Below are 16,152 nucleotides of genomic sequence, written 5' to 3'. Positions count from 1 at the left end.
GCTGCTTTTGTACACTTTTATAGTTTGGAGGCTACATTGTGACACATTAGAATAGTCTGTCAATTAGAATGGCTTTAAAGGGGGATTAGTTAAATTCATGTAGGTTAGGACCATCAATGATTAATGGTTTTGTGTGTGTGTGTGTGTGGGGGGGTAGGTTTATGGTGATTCTATGAATTTCATAGTGTTCTCTCAGACAAGGAATATGTGATTTCATCAGGTCCTTCCTCAGTATTGATATATATCAGTGCAGGTGTCACTGATATGCCCTACGCATCAGTTGCTGGGACACGTTCAATATAGGGTAAATTACATTAATGTTTTGCTGGCAGGCAACCAATAGAGAAATAGCTGGCTGCTATGTGAGCAAAATGTTGTCTCAGATAGGCCTTTTGCTGGATCCTGCATGGCTCTTTTTAAGTTTGTATGTTTTCATTGTACTGATATCCTTTTGCTATGTTGGTACTTGCTGTTTTCCCTTTGCATTAAATCTCCATCATGATCAAAAGGACAGGTAAAGCAGAAATACAAGTCCAAATAAGATAGCTACTAGGGTTGGGCTGTGGGAAGCAATTGGAGGTAACACAGGAATCAGAAGGTAGTGGACTGAAAACCATACTAGGAGCTGAGTTGAGAGACAAGTCAAAAAATACAGTCAGCCTTCTCTGTCTGTCTGTCTGTCTACAGTTTACAGTACATGATTTGAAAATATTCCTCCAAAATATAACTTCCAAAGGCTACCCTTGATTTTGCCATTTTATATAAGGGACACCATTTTAACATACCATTGGATTTAATGGGTCTTGAGCATCCATGGATTTTGGTACCTATGGGGAGTTTCTGGAACCAAATTCTAGCAGATACCAACGGGCCACTGTCCTGAATAGCAAGATAAGGATTGCAATGGTTACTTAAATATCCTCCACTACTGCATTCCTATTTTAATTATAATTATTAATTAAACAATTGATATCTGTGCATAGAAGGTAGCATGAAATTTGCATGGGCTACCTTCTATGAATCATCACCATCATCACCATCATAACAGGATATACCCCATCGTAGTGTGGAGGAGACTGAGACCAACTTACCAGTACGTTTGCTGAGCCATCTATTTGTGCACAATATCAAGGCATCTATTCTCAGTTCTAATAATTCTTTATCTCAATCAGTCATTTTACTTGTATCCCCACCTTATCCCTAAGAATGAGACTCAAGGCAGCTTATAGAATAAACTGGTTGGCACTTCAAATAAAGAAAGCCTTCAAGGCAAGCATGGTCCTTGGTAATGTAGGACACATGGTCTTCTAATGTGAGTGAAAGTAATATTTTTATAATTAGATGGATTATACTAATTCACTAAAATAAAGGTTTTATCCCTCCCCATCAAATGAAATAACTGACAAACAAATAATCTGAAATAGAAGAGAACTGGTGGGGATCCATTCATGGTCCAGTATTCCATCAACCAACAATGCTGTTTGTTGTTACTGTGTGCATTCAAGTTATTTCTGACTTATGGCAACCCCCTTATGAAGGGTTTTTCTTGGCAAAATTGGTTCAGAGGAGGTTTGCCATTGCTTTCCCCTGAGGCTGAGAGCATATGGCTTGCCCAAGGTCACCCAGTGGTATTCCACTGTCAAGCTGGGAATCGTCCAGGTCTCCAGAGCCACATTCCAACACTCAACCCACTATGTCACACTGGCTATTAATCATGCTGTCCTTCACAAATATTATGTTCCATTTTCCCCTTTGGTTTGCTTTTGAGGTTTAGAAAATATATATTTTCAAGCCATGGATGGTTGAATCTGTAGATGCAGAATCTGTTGATATGGAGGGCTGAATATATTTAAATTATTTAATTCTAGAAATTTCTATTAAAGTACCTGAATAATATAAATCCCTACATTATAAAGCCAACTTTGATGCAAAACCATGCTAGTTTCACCTTACTGCAAATTTTGGTAACTATTTTCTAAAAAAAAAAATGTGTCACCATAGGTCAGGTATCTAATTTGTTGCAAATTATGAAAAAATGTTATTAGACAGAATATGATAATATAATCCTGTCAAGGATATTGCATCATATTTCACCAAACCAACAAAATAGCAAGAAGATTAAGCAACATGGAATGAAAGGCATGGAGACAGATATTTGGTGCAAGATGATAAGTGGTCCATCTGAATCCAGTTAATTGTGGCCCGATTTCTACCAAGGGATCTAATTCATGCTGGACTGTGATTACAGGGAATCCAGAACACAGATCCACAGTTCTCTTTTAGGGTGAAGTGGTGTTAAGTGATGGCAGGGAAAGATTTTCATAAATCCTCATGACTGTAAGAAATCAGGATACAAACATTGCAAGCCTTTTTCCATGCACACACAGAAAGGAGATATTCTTTCATCAGCTGTAGTGTGTGCATGGGAACACCAGAGCCAAATGGACCAATGGCTAGAGTTGTCTTTTCTTTCTCATCACTGCTATTATCTTGAACCAGCAATGGTTGTGTGAGAGAAAAACCTTGTGACCTCCCCCCTCCCCCCATTTCTTCTGTTATTGTTGTTGTGTGACTTCAAGATATTTCTGACTTATGGTGACCCTATGGCAAACCTATAATGGGATTTTCTTGGCAAGATTTGTTCAGAGGAGGCTTGCCATTGCTTTTTCCTGAGACTCAGTGTCACTTGCCCAGAGTCACTCAGTGGAGTTCCATGGCGGAGCTGAGATTTGAACCCTGGTCTCCAGAGTCATAGTCCAACACTCAAACCACTATGTTACACTGGCTCCTTCTATTTCTTCTACTATACATATGTTGTATCTATGGAGGGGCATATAAGCTGCCAGAACATCTCAGTTGGTGTGCAGAGGAGACCAAAATCTTTACAGTAAAATTAAATCATGAAAGAATGATAAGAAAAGAAGGGAGCATAGATAATAAAGAGAAAATTGTATTACTTCAGAAGACATTCCAAGAAACAAAAACAAGCACTCAGGGTAAATTTGAAATTTTGGAGTGTTCAGCTAAAGAAAAACTAGTCTCTTTCACTTTGTCCATGCCAACCAGAAAGTACCGTTCTTAATAAGCAAGTCCTATTTTCGGCATTTTATCCTTGGTTAAGTCCACTCATATTTCATTCTGCACCAACAGTGGCTGTTTAAAAACAGCCTGATTGCTGATACATTTGGGGGGGGGGGGGATAGGTCATGGAACTTCCTACAGTCATCTACAGTGCTGTATTTTGTAATTAACTGTAGCCAACTTAGCTTAACCTATATATTATCCTAAAAGCAAAGTATAAGCTTTAAAATAGGAGTATTCATGATTATTGCCTTCATTCTTCTGGTGGCTAATAAATATATCAGATACCAGGTATGTGTATGTGGGAGTCAGTGTGGCATAGGGATTTGAGTGCTGCACTACTACTCTGTAGACCATGGTTCAATTTCCATCTTAGCCATAAAACCCACTGGGTGACCTTGGGCAAGTCACACTCTCTCAGCCTCAAAGAATGGCAATGGCAAACCACTTCTGAAGAAACTTGCCAAGAAAACCCTGTAATAGGTTCGTCTTAGGGCCGTCATAAGTTGGATACAACTGGAAGACACACAACAACACAATATGTGTATGTATATGTAAGTATACATTTATATTCATATATGGAGAGAGAGAGAGAGAAAGAGAGATACATTCTCTTCAAACATTATTTACTTGATTTGACTTAATCCATGGGTAGGAAATAGTCAAGCCCCTACCTTCTCCATCATAATTTACCTGACATGGAATCCATCAAGTATGAAGAGCAGTTCTTGGTTTTGTGGAGTTTCCATGGAAGAAAATACACTGAAAAATCAAGATTCTTGCTTGCATGGAGAGTCTCCATATGAAAAGGAACCTTTCTTCAGATTTGCAGATTTCCATAGGAAGAAAGCAATGGAGGGAGGGCAGGGCTAGACCTTCCCCTATTCACATATTGATTCTAACTGGCTAAGTAACATTTCAACAGGGCTAAACAGATATCTCTATCAGAATTATCTTGTAGCATAAGCAGGGATTGAATAACCCATTCCAAACAGGGGCCAAAGGCTGGAAATGGTGTCACAATTGTAGCAGTTCCTACCTTTATAACTTTTCATGGAGCAGTGGGCCTTAATATCTTAAAGGCACCATATCCCATCTGTCCTTGAAAACTAAGCAAGGTCAGCCCTGGTTAGTACTTGGATGGGAGACCGTCAACAAATACCAGGTGCTGTAGGCTGTATTTCAGAGGAAGGACCTGGCAAAAGTACCCATGAATAACTCTTGCCTAAGATAACCCTATGAAATTCATGGGGCTGCATAAGTCTACAGGCAACATGCACACCCTGAAAATGAAATGCGGCAGACTTTTTTGTTTGCACTGTCTGATTTTTCCAAATCTGAGTGGATCTCAGACTACAGAATCCTGGAGCTACAAATGCTATGGCCTTCTTGAAAGGATTGTGCTGAATCTACAATATATTAAGCTACATACTACGTGAGAGATCTGCAATTGAATTTTTGCCATATTCATATTCTGCATAGCAACTTGGGGGAACCTGGATCAGGATCACAGTGTACATGTGAGCATACAAAGTGGGGATTAACACTTTCCCTTCATGTAACTTTCCTCGTGCATATATCGACCTTCTCACCCAGACTGTTATTAGCTGTTGAGGAGAAAACCTACAGAAATGGCATCATAGTGAAGGGATGTCTAAACAGCCTGATTGTAAAGTTCAGGAGCAACATGACACAACTCCAAATGGCTAAAAACTTGGTTTAAGATGGTTGGCAAATTCTAGATTACACAGCAAAGATGAAGTGGGACATGTTGAGTCTGTTCACATTTTGTCACAGATGAGTAGGAATCCAGACTTAGCAGAGTTCTTATATAAGGTCAACCAAACCGTTGGTATTTCTTTGGGAATTATTGGCTATTGAGAGGAGGGGAACTTTGGAATCACCGGCAAGAGATTTCAGTGGAGCAGTCATTAAGGACCCTTGGTACCTGCAATTGGACTGTCCTGTTATAGCCTTTGGCATGCACATTGTGCATCTGTTTTCCCCCTTAAAAATTAATAGCAGCTTGGTGCAGAAGTGGCATATGCACTAAGGAATGTGTTAAGACTGGGCTAATCTCAGTATCCTCCATCATGGGCCCAATCACAACTACTATTAGAAGAAAAAAGAAGACCCTCCCATGTTACATATAATTTGGGCCTCAGATTCTAAGTTTAGGAGGTTTTAGGCTTATATTGTTGCCTTATTTCACAAAACCAGGAATCATGACCTACATAAAGCCAGGATTTATAAAATAAGGCTGCTGAAGAACCCTACATATTAAAATGCCCCACTAATTAATAATAAATTCAAAACACAACTAAAATGATGGAAAGCTAAATTAACCCTACTGGAGATTCTCCCCTTCTCTATATTTTCTGAAATAAGGAAAAATAACTCAATGTATTCCTTTTAATCTAATTAAGATTTGACAGATTTGTTATTATTCAGCATAAAGAAGCACAAAGGGAAGGATAATTGAAAACATTATTAGGCAGAAAATTTATTTTTACAAATATACCATGAAAAAAAAATTGCATATATAACTCATCTGATGGTGCTGCTACGCAGGAAAAAAAAAGACTGCTCCGCTAGATCCTGACCCTCTTCTTCTCTAAGACACTCACACGCTAGAGTCATATTGGAGAATTCATCATTGCTGCAGGAAGCAGGACAAAAGTGCAATTCAAGTGGAACATTTGTAATAAATCCAAGGTTTTATTCCCAGCTCAGCCAAAAAACCCTTTGGGTGACCCTTGACAAGTCACATGCTCTCAGCCTCTGAACAAAATTTGCCATAATAGGGTTGCCTTAGGGTCACCACAAGTCAGAAATGGCTTGAAGGCGAACAACAACAACAAACTTGCAAGTACAGTACTTGTAGGGAGAGGGCAAATTACTCTTCCCATTCACTATCATCCAATATCCTTAAATATGAAGATTCTTACAAGCATGACATACTGTACAGTTAGAAGTGCTACCCATGTGTTCATCACAACCTACTCCCAAGTAAGGGTATATAGGACAGATTGCAGATAGCCTTTATTATTCCTGTGAGGACGCAATGACAACTGCTGTCTTAATATTTCATAGTGCTTGTTCATTTAGTACATTTTTATTGATACTTTCCATGAAGGCTCCACTACATAGGAGTCTTTGTGATCCAATTTTGTCAGATTATAGAGAAGGGAGATTCAACCTCCACCGATTAGTTCTGAAAGGGCTTCAGTTTACTCCATTCCATGTATGTTAAAACAACTCGAAGGAGCACATATCTTCCCAAAAGGCATTAAATCATGCTTAATAGCCTCCTGCTGGGGGAGAATTGAGTTTATAATATCACTCCATCAAAGAGCAAACCTACATCAACATCAAAAGTTCCTCTTCAGTGACACACGATCTTTAAACACCACTAGTATATGTTTACTTAAAGGTGTAGAGGAACATCACATAAGCATGTATTTGTAGGTAATATGATCATTACACGTGAAGAGATATTGTGGAATTTAATATGGTCAATGTACTCTCAAAACCATCATTTCTCAATTTGTATTATTGACTACAGGATACAAAAGATTAAGGGAAGCATGTATACTTTTAAATCCTGTTTTCTCATAATGTTGAACCAGGTATTCCTAAAGTAAACCCTCAACTGACATAAGCTTATATAAGCCCCAGTGTTTTTCATCATCTGATAATCCCTCTGGAAACTCTCACTTGTCTGGCATCTGAACACATCTGTGCATATTATCTATTGTTCATCCTAATCACAAGGTCTTCTATGATTCTACCTTGATCTCTCGTCTATACCTCTCATGTTGTCTCTTTTAACTGGTCCCTTTTTCCTTGCCACATCTAGTGGTACTGTGACAAATCACTTTCACTTGATAACTTGCTTTGTAGGTAATGAACAAAGGAGAATAACAGAGTTTTGGCTAGACTCTAGGCATTCTCCTGGTCACCTCTTTTTACTGCTGAGTGTGACCTGCAGGCTGCAAACTGTGACTGACCAAATTGAACTCATTGCTTGCAGGTCATGTAAACAGCCTGTTCAACAAGGCAATAAGCCCCAGTTTTGGAGATAGGAAATGTCACTGTAGGAAGTCTAGGAAAATGCTTCCATCTGAACATCCTTAGGCTGAAGGCTTCTTGATCACTGGTTGATTTATTGACTGATTGATTGCCTTTGTTGCTTTTCATACAGGGAGAAGAAGGTATACAACAGTAAGTGCAAAACTGACATAAATACAAAACAGCAATATTATAAGACTACTGCAGTAGCAATTTAGTATGTTAGTCATTATCAGATCAACTTGTGACAGAGAGAGGGAGAGAGAAAGAAAGAGAGAGAGAGAGAGTTAATCTAAGACAGTTATATAATCAAAGACAATTTTGAATATAAGTCCAGCCTTCTGCAAGTTGTAATTTTGTTCTGCTCCTTGCAAGAGAACTCTGAAATGAACTTGGTTGATCTGAATATTACTTCATAAGGGAGGAATAAACAGTAGGTACATTTTTCTATTCTTCTTACTGATGGGTACAGTTGTCAGAGTATGGTGTGGTCTCCAAAGGCTCCAGATTCAGGCAGAAGGGATATCCAAGTCCTAGGGGCAAATTAGTTCTGCCGTTGTAAGCTGCAGCTGAGCTCACTACACATGGGGCACTTCTTGCCTTTTTCCCTTCACCTTCTGTAGCATCAACACGACGTTGTCAAGAAAAACAGCTGCAGGGAAGTGTTTCTTCTGCAGTGGAATGGAGCACATCACTACAAGTATTCCTCCTTCTGAGATAGAGAAAATCTGAAGAGCAACATGTATAAGAATGGGAGGCTCAACACCAATTTGACTCAAGGGTATAATTTTGATTACTGATATGGGCAGTTGCCTTTGACAAGAAAAGAGATGCATCTGACCTGGTTCTATTAATTTCAGCTTTTAATCAATTAGGGCTGAAGGTCCTAAAACCTAAAAAGTTAGAAATATAACATACTGTACTGGTTTCAAGGCAATCAGTGAATGGAAAACCGAGGAATATTACTTCCCACTCATGTTGCTGTCCCACCATAAAGCTAGAGTTATTTACTATGGAGCAAAGAAAACTAGAGCAAAGAGAGACTTTTCATGGCTTCACCAAATTTGGGACTCTAACTTGCAAGGTGGTAGTTTACAGCCATGTGTCTGCTGACCATGTTTCCAGTGTCACTTTCATATGCTGGTCATGTTTACTTTCAACATACATGTATATATTTGTACAAGGTGGGCAGGTGGCTGAATGCTTTGTCTCACTTCCTTCCTATGCATTTAGTGTCCCCACTTTGGTGAGAAGATGACAGAGTCCTGAATAAACTACAGTAACCATAAATCAGTTATCAAAGTATATATTCATGAGGTCAATGAACTCAGGTGATTTACCTAGGCGTTTATCACATGGAGGTTTTTGGGGATTTTTGGAGCTCAGATCCGGGGTTGACTGCAGGTCCACAATGCGAATTCACATCAAAACGTGAATATGTTACCAGATGAGATTCCTTTCTATGGGCACTCCTTCCGTGGGGCTTCCGCAGTGATTCCAAAGTGACCCCTCATTTTGGTAAAATCGGGAAAAAAGTGAATTCACAGAATTCGCTTTCAAGCTCACTTCGATTTCACTTCGAATTGGTCTGGTGTGGAAGATCACTCTGATGTCGCTCCCCTTGGCCCCCTGTGTCCAGCTCCTTCATCCCCCTCCTCCATGCCATCTCATCCTCTCTGCCACCCTGCCATTCCTCCCATCATCCCCTGTCTGATCCTGCATCTGAATCCTGGCTCCAGTGACCCCCTGTGACCTATCTCATTATCCCCTGACTGCTCCTTCAGTCCGATCCTGGCCCCAGTAACCCCCTGTGACCTATCCCATCATCCCCTGCCTGCCCCTGCATCCGAATCCTGGCTCCAGTGACCTCCTGTGACCTATCCCATCATCCCCTGACTGCTCCTGCATCCAAATCCTGGCCCCAGTGACCCCCCTGCCAGCCATCCCATCATCCCCTGACTGCTCTTGCATCCGAATCCTGGCTCCAGTGACCCCTTGCAATCTATCCCATCACCCCCGATGAAGGATGACAGCTAAGGAGGGGGCAGGGAAGGAGGACAGCATCCAGAGCCCCACTCCAGCTGCATATTCTGTGTTTAGTTGCATGCTAAAAAGAACCAGTTTTAGAGTAGGAAAAAGTTTTCTTATCTATGTCATCATAAAATGGACTTCTGAACATGGCCTCAAGCAATAAAGTCAAGAATTTTTCCAGCAAAGGCAAAAGGTTTGCAACAGCCAAGAATAGTAGCTTATATTACAGTGCTAGGAACAACTGTGAACTCTTAACCAGGCTGCTCTTGATGGACTGTTTGTAGCAGGTTTTTAGAGCATTATTGTTTTCATGTACTGTATATCATCTGCAGTCTTAGAAAGAGGATAATCTACAGTGACCTGTCTCATTTTCATGACAAGCAAGTGGAGGGTTGCTTTGTACTAGAACACAAATACAAAGAAATTACCATTTTATAGGATGACAAGGCGAGGATGTAACAAAACACTACTTTCAAGGCTCCATTAAAGGTGGGTCCCTTTATGTTTAAGAAAAATGAGGCTCTGAAGAGAGATTAGAAAACCACAATTTATTTGAATATGTTGGTGCGGAACATACAGTCCCAAAGCGCCATACCACCGCTAATTCTAGGGTTAGAGACAGCGCACCAACAGCACAGTCCCTAACCTTAGCACAGCATGGCTGCGGACTAATGGAGGCATCCTGTCTACACAGGCGCTGATATCTTGGCATAAGGGATGTACAGCGTCCATACATCGCTGTGCTTTGCATACGTCAGGAGTGCACCATTGGCGCACTTGTGATGTCCGCCTGGTGGCTTAAAAAGAACCTGTTTTTTCCAGGTTCTTTTTACTCTGGAGGGATGCTGTGCAGTTTGGCTGCTGCGGTGTCCCTCAGGAGGGAAATAAGCTGCTGGCAGGCTGCCCTTTTGGGGCAGTCTGTCCCAGGCCTTAGACATCTATGTTCCAGTTTTTTCCCACTCAAAGCACCTTAAAAGATTTAAAACAAAGCACAAAAACAGTCATTACACATTAAAACACATTTACACTATGCCACAAGAAGCACTACAGATAAAAATACAGTTATAAGACCAACACCTTTTTACACATGTATTAGCATTATGTCAGTGAAGTTAATATAGGCTCGGAACAGATGAGCCTTTGCGGCACCCTCGTCACATGCGAGGGTTGCCTGGTGGGCAGAGTACCCACATGCCTGGCAACCCTTGCATGTGACGAGTGTGCCACAGCTGCGGCACGCCCACCAGACGGGGCACGTAATGGTGACATCGCAGCTACGTGCTTCCAGATGGGGCAGCGCAACTGCGACGTCACCACGCCATCTCTGGCGCTTTGTGGTGTTGAAGAGGCGCTGCAAAAAGGAGCCGCTTCCGGGTGCTCCTTTTTTGCTCTGCAGCAGCGCAGTGCAATTTGGTTGCTGCGGCACTCCTGCAGAGCAAAGAGAGGTGCCAGGGACCCCGCCATAATTATTTTTAAGAGTACTCTATTTTAGTTTAGGAACAGTTGAGGAATTCATTTTTTTGTGAATTCCAGTATGAAGTGAAGAGAGCCAGCTGGACTACAACTCTGGAGACCAGAGTTCAATTCTTTGCTCAAACATGAAACTCACTGGGTGACCTTGGGCAAGTCACATGCTCTCAGCCTCAGGGGAAGGTCATGGCAAACCTCCTCTGAACCAATCTTGCCAAGAAAACCCCATGATAAGGTCACCATAAGTTGGAAATGACTTCAAGGCACAGAACAACCTACATTTTATTGTAATTTTTTTAAAAAGTTTTTATCTGTGAGCCATCTTGGTTCCCTTCAGGGGGAAAGGTGGCATACAAATGAAAAACAACAACAACAACAATGATATGAAGTGAACTGACATTAATTTCCTGAACTGATGTGAATATCAGAACTGAGGTATTGGCTGCCACTTCCCAAATGTACTACAGCAAATCCCATGTCAAATGCATATAAAATGTAGCTTTTGAGAGAAAATACATTTAGAAATATGTATTTTGGAAAAAAATGTTTAGAAATATGTTCTATATACCTATTCAAATTGTGAATTTGGGTAGAGGTTTTTTTTAAACTCCAAATAAATGCAGAAATAAAGTAGAACAGAGACAATTGAACATAAACAAAAGTGACATGGAGCACCCAAATTCACCCACTGCTACCTAAGCTGTACATCATTTATTATTTTTTCACGCCATTAATTCTCCGGTTCTCTATGACCCTACAGTACTGTACATGAATTGTTCTATTGTAGTTTCACAACAAACCTACGAGATGCATAACTTTTGAGATCTAGTAACTACTTCAAGGCCACCTAGGCGGGTTACAGACCGCCATAAAGTACGCGCTCTGTGCGTACTAGGGTTAGGAAGGGCCGTATTAGGGTTAGGAAGGGTCTTACCTTCCTCACGGCCCTTCTTCATAGTACGCGCGGAGCGCGTCGTAAATGGCAGCGCCCATCCACATGGTCGCCGCCATTTTGACGTCTTGGATGCATAGTGTCCAGACGTGTTGCAGTGGAAGTGACACCGCGAGGGCATGCTTCGCCCCTCGCGGCGCCACTTCCACGTTTTGAAAAGGAGAGCCATTTCAGTGCTCCTTTATCGCTGCGCCAGGAAGCCTTGCGGTCTGGCCACTTCCCTCCGCAGTGAATGGCGGCGGCAGGAAAACAGCCGCTTGAGGGTGGTCTGTAACCCGCCCTAGTCAACTTAAGAGCCATCTAGCACTATGAAGGTAGATCTTTCCAGAACAAGACCAATATTTTAACTGTTTATTATCATCACCAGTGCATATGCTTTCCTAGGTACAGGGTGTAAAGGGGGGAGCTGGGCAAGCCTGGCTAGTGCTAGTCAATTCTAACTCAGGAGAATGCTATGAAGTGGGACATATGGGGGAGAAAGGATACAAAACTGAGATTTCTCTATGGGCTTGTTTACTTGGGTTATTTATTCCAAATTCCTCCTATCCCAGCCCAGGGCTCGCACCCCATCCCAGGGCTCGCTGCATCCTCTTTACATGATGCAGGGCCAAAACCCCAAATTTGGTGCAGACTGTCTTCATGATGTCTGCACCAGATTTGGCCTTTCCTCCCTTTATCTTGAATTTAAAAACCTTACTTTTTGCTCCAAGTTTTCAGCTCTCTCCACACCAATGAAAGGCAGCTGCTTTCCCATGCATTCCTTGTGTACCACTCAATGCCATGACTATGGACTCGAGTCACTATGAGGTCAGAATGAAGTACCCACTGTCAATAATGTGGCTGGGTACCTCATTGTGAACTCAGCAGCAGTCCTGAGTAATGAACAGATTATGTGGGAAGGCAGCTGCCTGTCATCACTGTAGAGACAGCACCGCTGATGGTGAGAATTTGGGACCAGAGTACTCCGGGGGCAATCCAGAGTAGGCCATTGAAGACAAGCCCTAAGACAGAAGAGAGATAAGAAAAATACTGCAGAGAGAGACAGGGTAAAGATGGCATAGAAATAAAGTGGTAATAGCAATAGGCAGTCAGTCAGGGGAAGAACTGATTAGGATTTTAGGGAGCTATGAATGATTAAATAGTTCAGGCATTAATGTGTATTGATATATTACTTCATTCTTTTTTGCGCCTGCATCTGCACTTCAGAAATAATCCAGGTTGACTCCACTTTAACTGTCATGACAACGCCATGGAATTCTGTGATTTGAAGTTTTGTGAGATGTTTAGTTTTCTCTGTCAGAGAGCTCTGGTAGCACAACAAACTACAAATCCCATGATTCCAAAGCATTTAGACATGACAGTTAAAGTGGTGTCAAGCTGCATTACTGTATATACGTATGTATAAGTCTAGAAATTGTAATAAAAAAAATTGGCTCCAAAAACCTGGGTCGATTTATCCATGGTTCAATATAAGTACTGTAAGTACTGTACCTTAATTCTTATCAAGAAAGGAACTATCTGCTTCTCTGAATAGAGTGGCAAAAGGCAAGAGCTTAGTCCATCCTGGAAGAAACTAAGGCCTGATACAGACAGCCAAAAGTGCCGTCCTGGGGCCGATTTTAGGGCTCCGGAGTGCTAGGCGTCCATACATGTCCAGCCCTTTTAGCGGAGCCCATGTACCATTTTGCTGGTGACCTGCCCATATGGGGCATGTGACGATGATGCGCAGCCATTCATGTGCCCAAACAGTGCTTGCCAGAAGTGGTGGCGTCAACATGCACGAGTGCCATTATGGCGCCCCCAAAAAGAAGCTGCTCTAGGTGGCTTCTTTTTATGACATGCATCGGTGCTGCACTGTGGGGTTGGCGAGGTGCCTATGAGGGCAAAAATGGGTGCCATGGAGGTGCCCATCTGTATTGCCCCTAAAAGAAGCATCATCATTCTCTATTTTTTTCCACTGCGGTGCCACTTCTGGCCTTTCTGAATGCCTGGATAGGAAAATAGCAGTGCTTTGGCATCATTTCCTTTCCTTCATCCTTTGCATCCTTTGTTACATGCCCCAAAGTTTTACCCTTGACTTATACATGGGTTATATAACAATCCATAACTTTGGCCCCCAAACCTGCTCTCAACTTATACAGTGCTGGCTGTTACTAAGTTTTCATGTAGATTCTGGTCACGCTTACCACAGTGAACCCAGTGAATAACAAATCCACTGGTCCATATAGTAATAATTTTGTGTTCAAGAACCCAAACCAGGGAAGCATCTTGAGGGGGCAAGGTGAATGACAGATGCCCAAAGATTTGGAATTGTGGGGCCACCCTGGAGAGGATCCATCACATGTATCTCGTTTTATCTTGTTGTAATCCGCTTGGATTCCAAGTGATTAAGCATAATAATAATAATAATAATAATAACAACAACAACAACATGGGTTCTTCTGTCCAAGTTGTGAAATAATACTAACAGACATGTAGAACCTAAAGAAGTAAACTTGATCCATGAAATGTTGATGACTGAGAAAAATGCAAAGAAAATGCAAATGAGAGGGGAAAAACAGTCAGGGCCACAGTCAACTGCACTATTTCTCCCCAGTCTGAATACAGAGTGATTAGCTGAACCCACAGTGTTTCTCTGCCCAAGAAAGTGGGTCCTCCAGCTGACTTCAACTCAGTAATTCCGCGTGTCACCCCAAATCTTTAAGCCTCATGAAGCACTTCTTCAGCTGCCTTGACTCTGCAAATACCATCCTTCTTTGTAGTCCAGTGTCACATCGGGATGGAGGGAAAGTAACTTTTTTTATTTGGTTACTGATCTCCAAAACAAGGGATCACAAAGATACTATGCAAAAGACCATATTTTCCTCTAGATATCCTTAAAACACCCACATGCAAACACACCTTACTGCGTAATTGACATAAAATAATTTTTAAAAGGAAGCACATTTTAAGACTGTCAAAACAACCTAAGACATGCTCAGTATAAATAGCCAGTTGGAGTCTGGGCCCTGAATTGCTGCTAATACAAATTGCTGTGCTGTTCCTGCTTCTAAAGTTCATGTACAGTGAACGCTACAATACAGCTATAAAGTTGTGTGAGTAAGATAAACTGTTTAGTTATTTGAATAAGATATAGCATTTTATTTGTTGCATATTAAAAACATACCTACCCGAAATTAGGAAAGCCTTCAATCGGTATATGTTTATATCCTGGTAATTCCTATTGTATCATTTTCTAGTAACATAAATTCTAATGAGCATTGTTCCATATCTAGAAATCCACAGATCCCAAAACTTTTTATTAGGTGGCTCAGCAAGGAAAGTGTATGTTTGTAGATTAATTTGGGTAGGAATTGTACGTCTTTAACAAACAAATTCCTTGGAGAAACTAAAAGGCAGTTGCCACATTGCAAAATCAATGCAGTTTGACACTGCTTTAACTGACACAGCTCCATCCTATGGCATCCTGGGCTTTGTAGTTTGTTGTGGCTTCTGTGCACTCTAAGAGAGATTAAATATCTTACAAAACAACAAATCCTGAATGCCATATCATTGAGCCATGGTATTTTTAAGAAGTGTCAAATTACATTAATTCTGCAGTCTTAGACAATAGATCGTTATGCTGGGGAAAGTCTGGCTTTTAATTTTTTCCCCTTCATACTTAAGCTTTTCCTGCAAGTAAAATAAATAAATAACGGCAATCTTGGATGTAACTCATCTTCTCATCATGGTGTGTTGTTTCAAAGTCAGCTACCAAACCAGTCCTAATGCTGGGTCAGAATGGGCCTCTGCCTAAGATTGTCTTGTAAACCTTTAAACCTACATCTATTGGCCTCATTCATTTAACATTATATGAAGCCTCAAGATTGTTAGTCACTCCCCTCTTCTCCTCCAATGCAGTAACAAAGCTGAAAATCTTTATGTCTGTTTTTAACTAATCATGGTTTGTTTTTATCACTGAACCTAAACAGACTGTGGTTTCACTATAGTATAGTTGTGAAAACTACTTGTTTTTTTAAACTAGAAACCTGCACTCAGTCTAGTATCTCAGAGTCCTCTCCTGCCTTAGAAATGTTAGCATCAATATCTCATATATCCTTGTCTTCATTTCAAACTGAATGGTACACTGTGCGGCCTGAGTATGAAACAAACACCACCAAAGGAATTGAAGGGGTCTGTGGCTCTCCTGCCTCCATTTTTTTTAATCCTTGGGGATCACCTCAGAGAGTCCTCATCTGTTTCCATGCCTTTCTTAAGGCCTAGGAATCTTACAGTCACAGAGAACACTTTCTTGTTTTCTTTTCCTTTACAAAGAATATTTCATGATGTGTTATGACAGCTCCCTTTTCTTTGCTTAGAATTTTGACTTTTCAATTTGAAACCAGCTCCCCTTCTTGGATGGCAACCAAATTTTGAAGCATCTAGCATGATGTCCTGCTGAGTTAAGGCTGCCACAATACACACAAATTATTATTATACATTGGGAATGAGAAATCCTTTCCAAACTGCTAAAAATCATCTAGAGATCTATCAGCAGATCTTCCATC

General features: G+C 41.1%; 2 protein-coding genes across 27 annotated transcripts in view; both read right to left on the bottom strand.

Annotated features, from left to right (window-relative positions):
* The window catches only part of SPIDR (scaffold protein involved in DNA repair), a 1,328,422-nt gene that overhangs the window by 570,400 nt on the left and 741,870 nt on the right, over nt 1–16,152 (bottom strand). The gene's annotated exons all lie outside the window — the stretch shown is intronic.
* Nucleotides 1–16,152, bottom strand: part of DTNA (dystrobrevin alpha) — a 287,062-nt gene that overhangs the window by 129,786 nt on the left and 141,124 nt on the right. The window contains exon 3 of one of the 26 annotated variants that reach the window (XM_042463197.1): nt 786–879. The exons of the other annotated variants lie outside the window; for them this stretch is intronic. The gene's annotated coding sequence lies outside the window, so the exon portion shown is untranslated. The remainder of the gene's footprint in view (nt 1–785; nt 880–16,152) is intronic. 26 annotated transcript variants of the gene reach the window in all.

The sequence above is a fragment of the Sceloporus undulatus genome, chromosome 4 (genome assembly GCF_019175285.1).
Source record: "Sceloporus undulatus isolate JIND9_A2432 ecotype Alabama chromosome 4, SceUnd_v1.1, whole genome shotgun sequence".
In the NCBI taxonomy this organism is placed as follows: domain Eukaryota; kingdom Metazoa; phylum Chordata; class Lepidosauria; order Squamata; family Phrynosomatidae; genus Sceloporus; species Sceloporus undulatus.
This window is presented reverse-complemented; position numbering and strand designations above follow the sequence as displayed.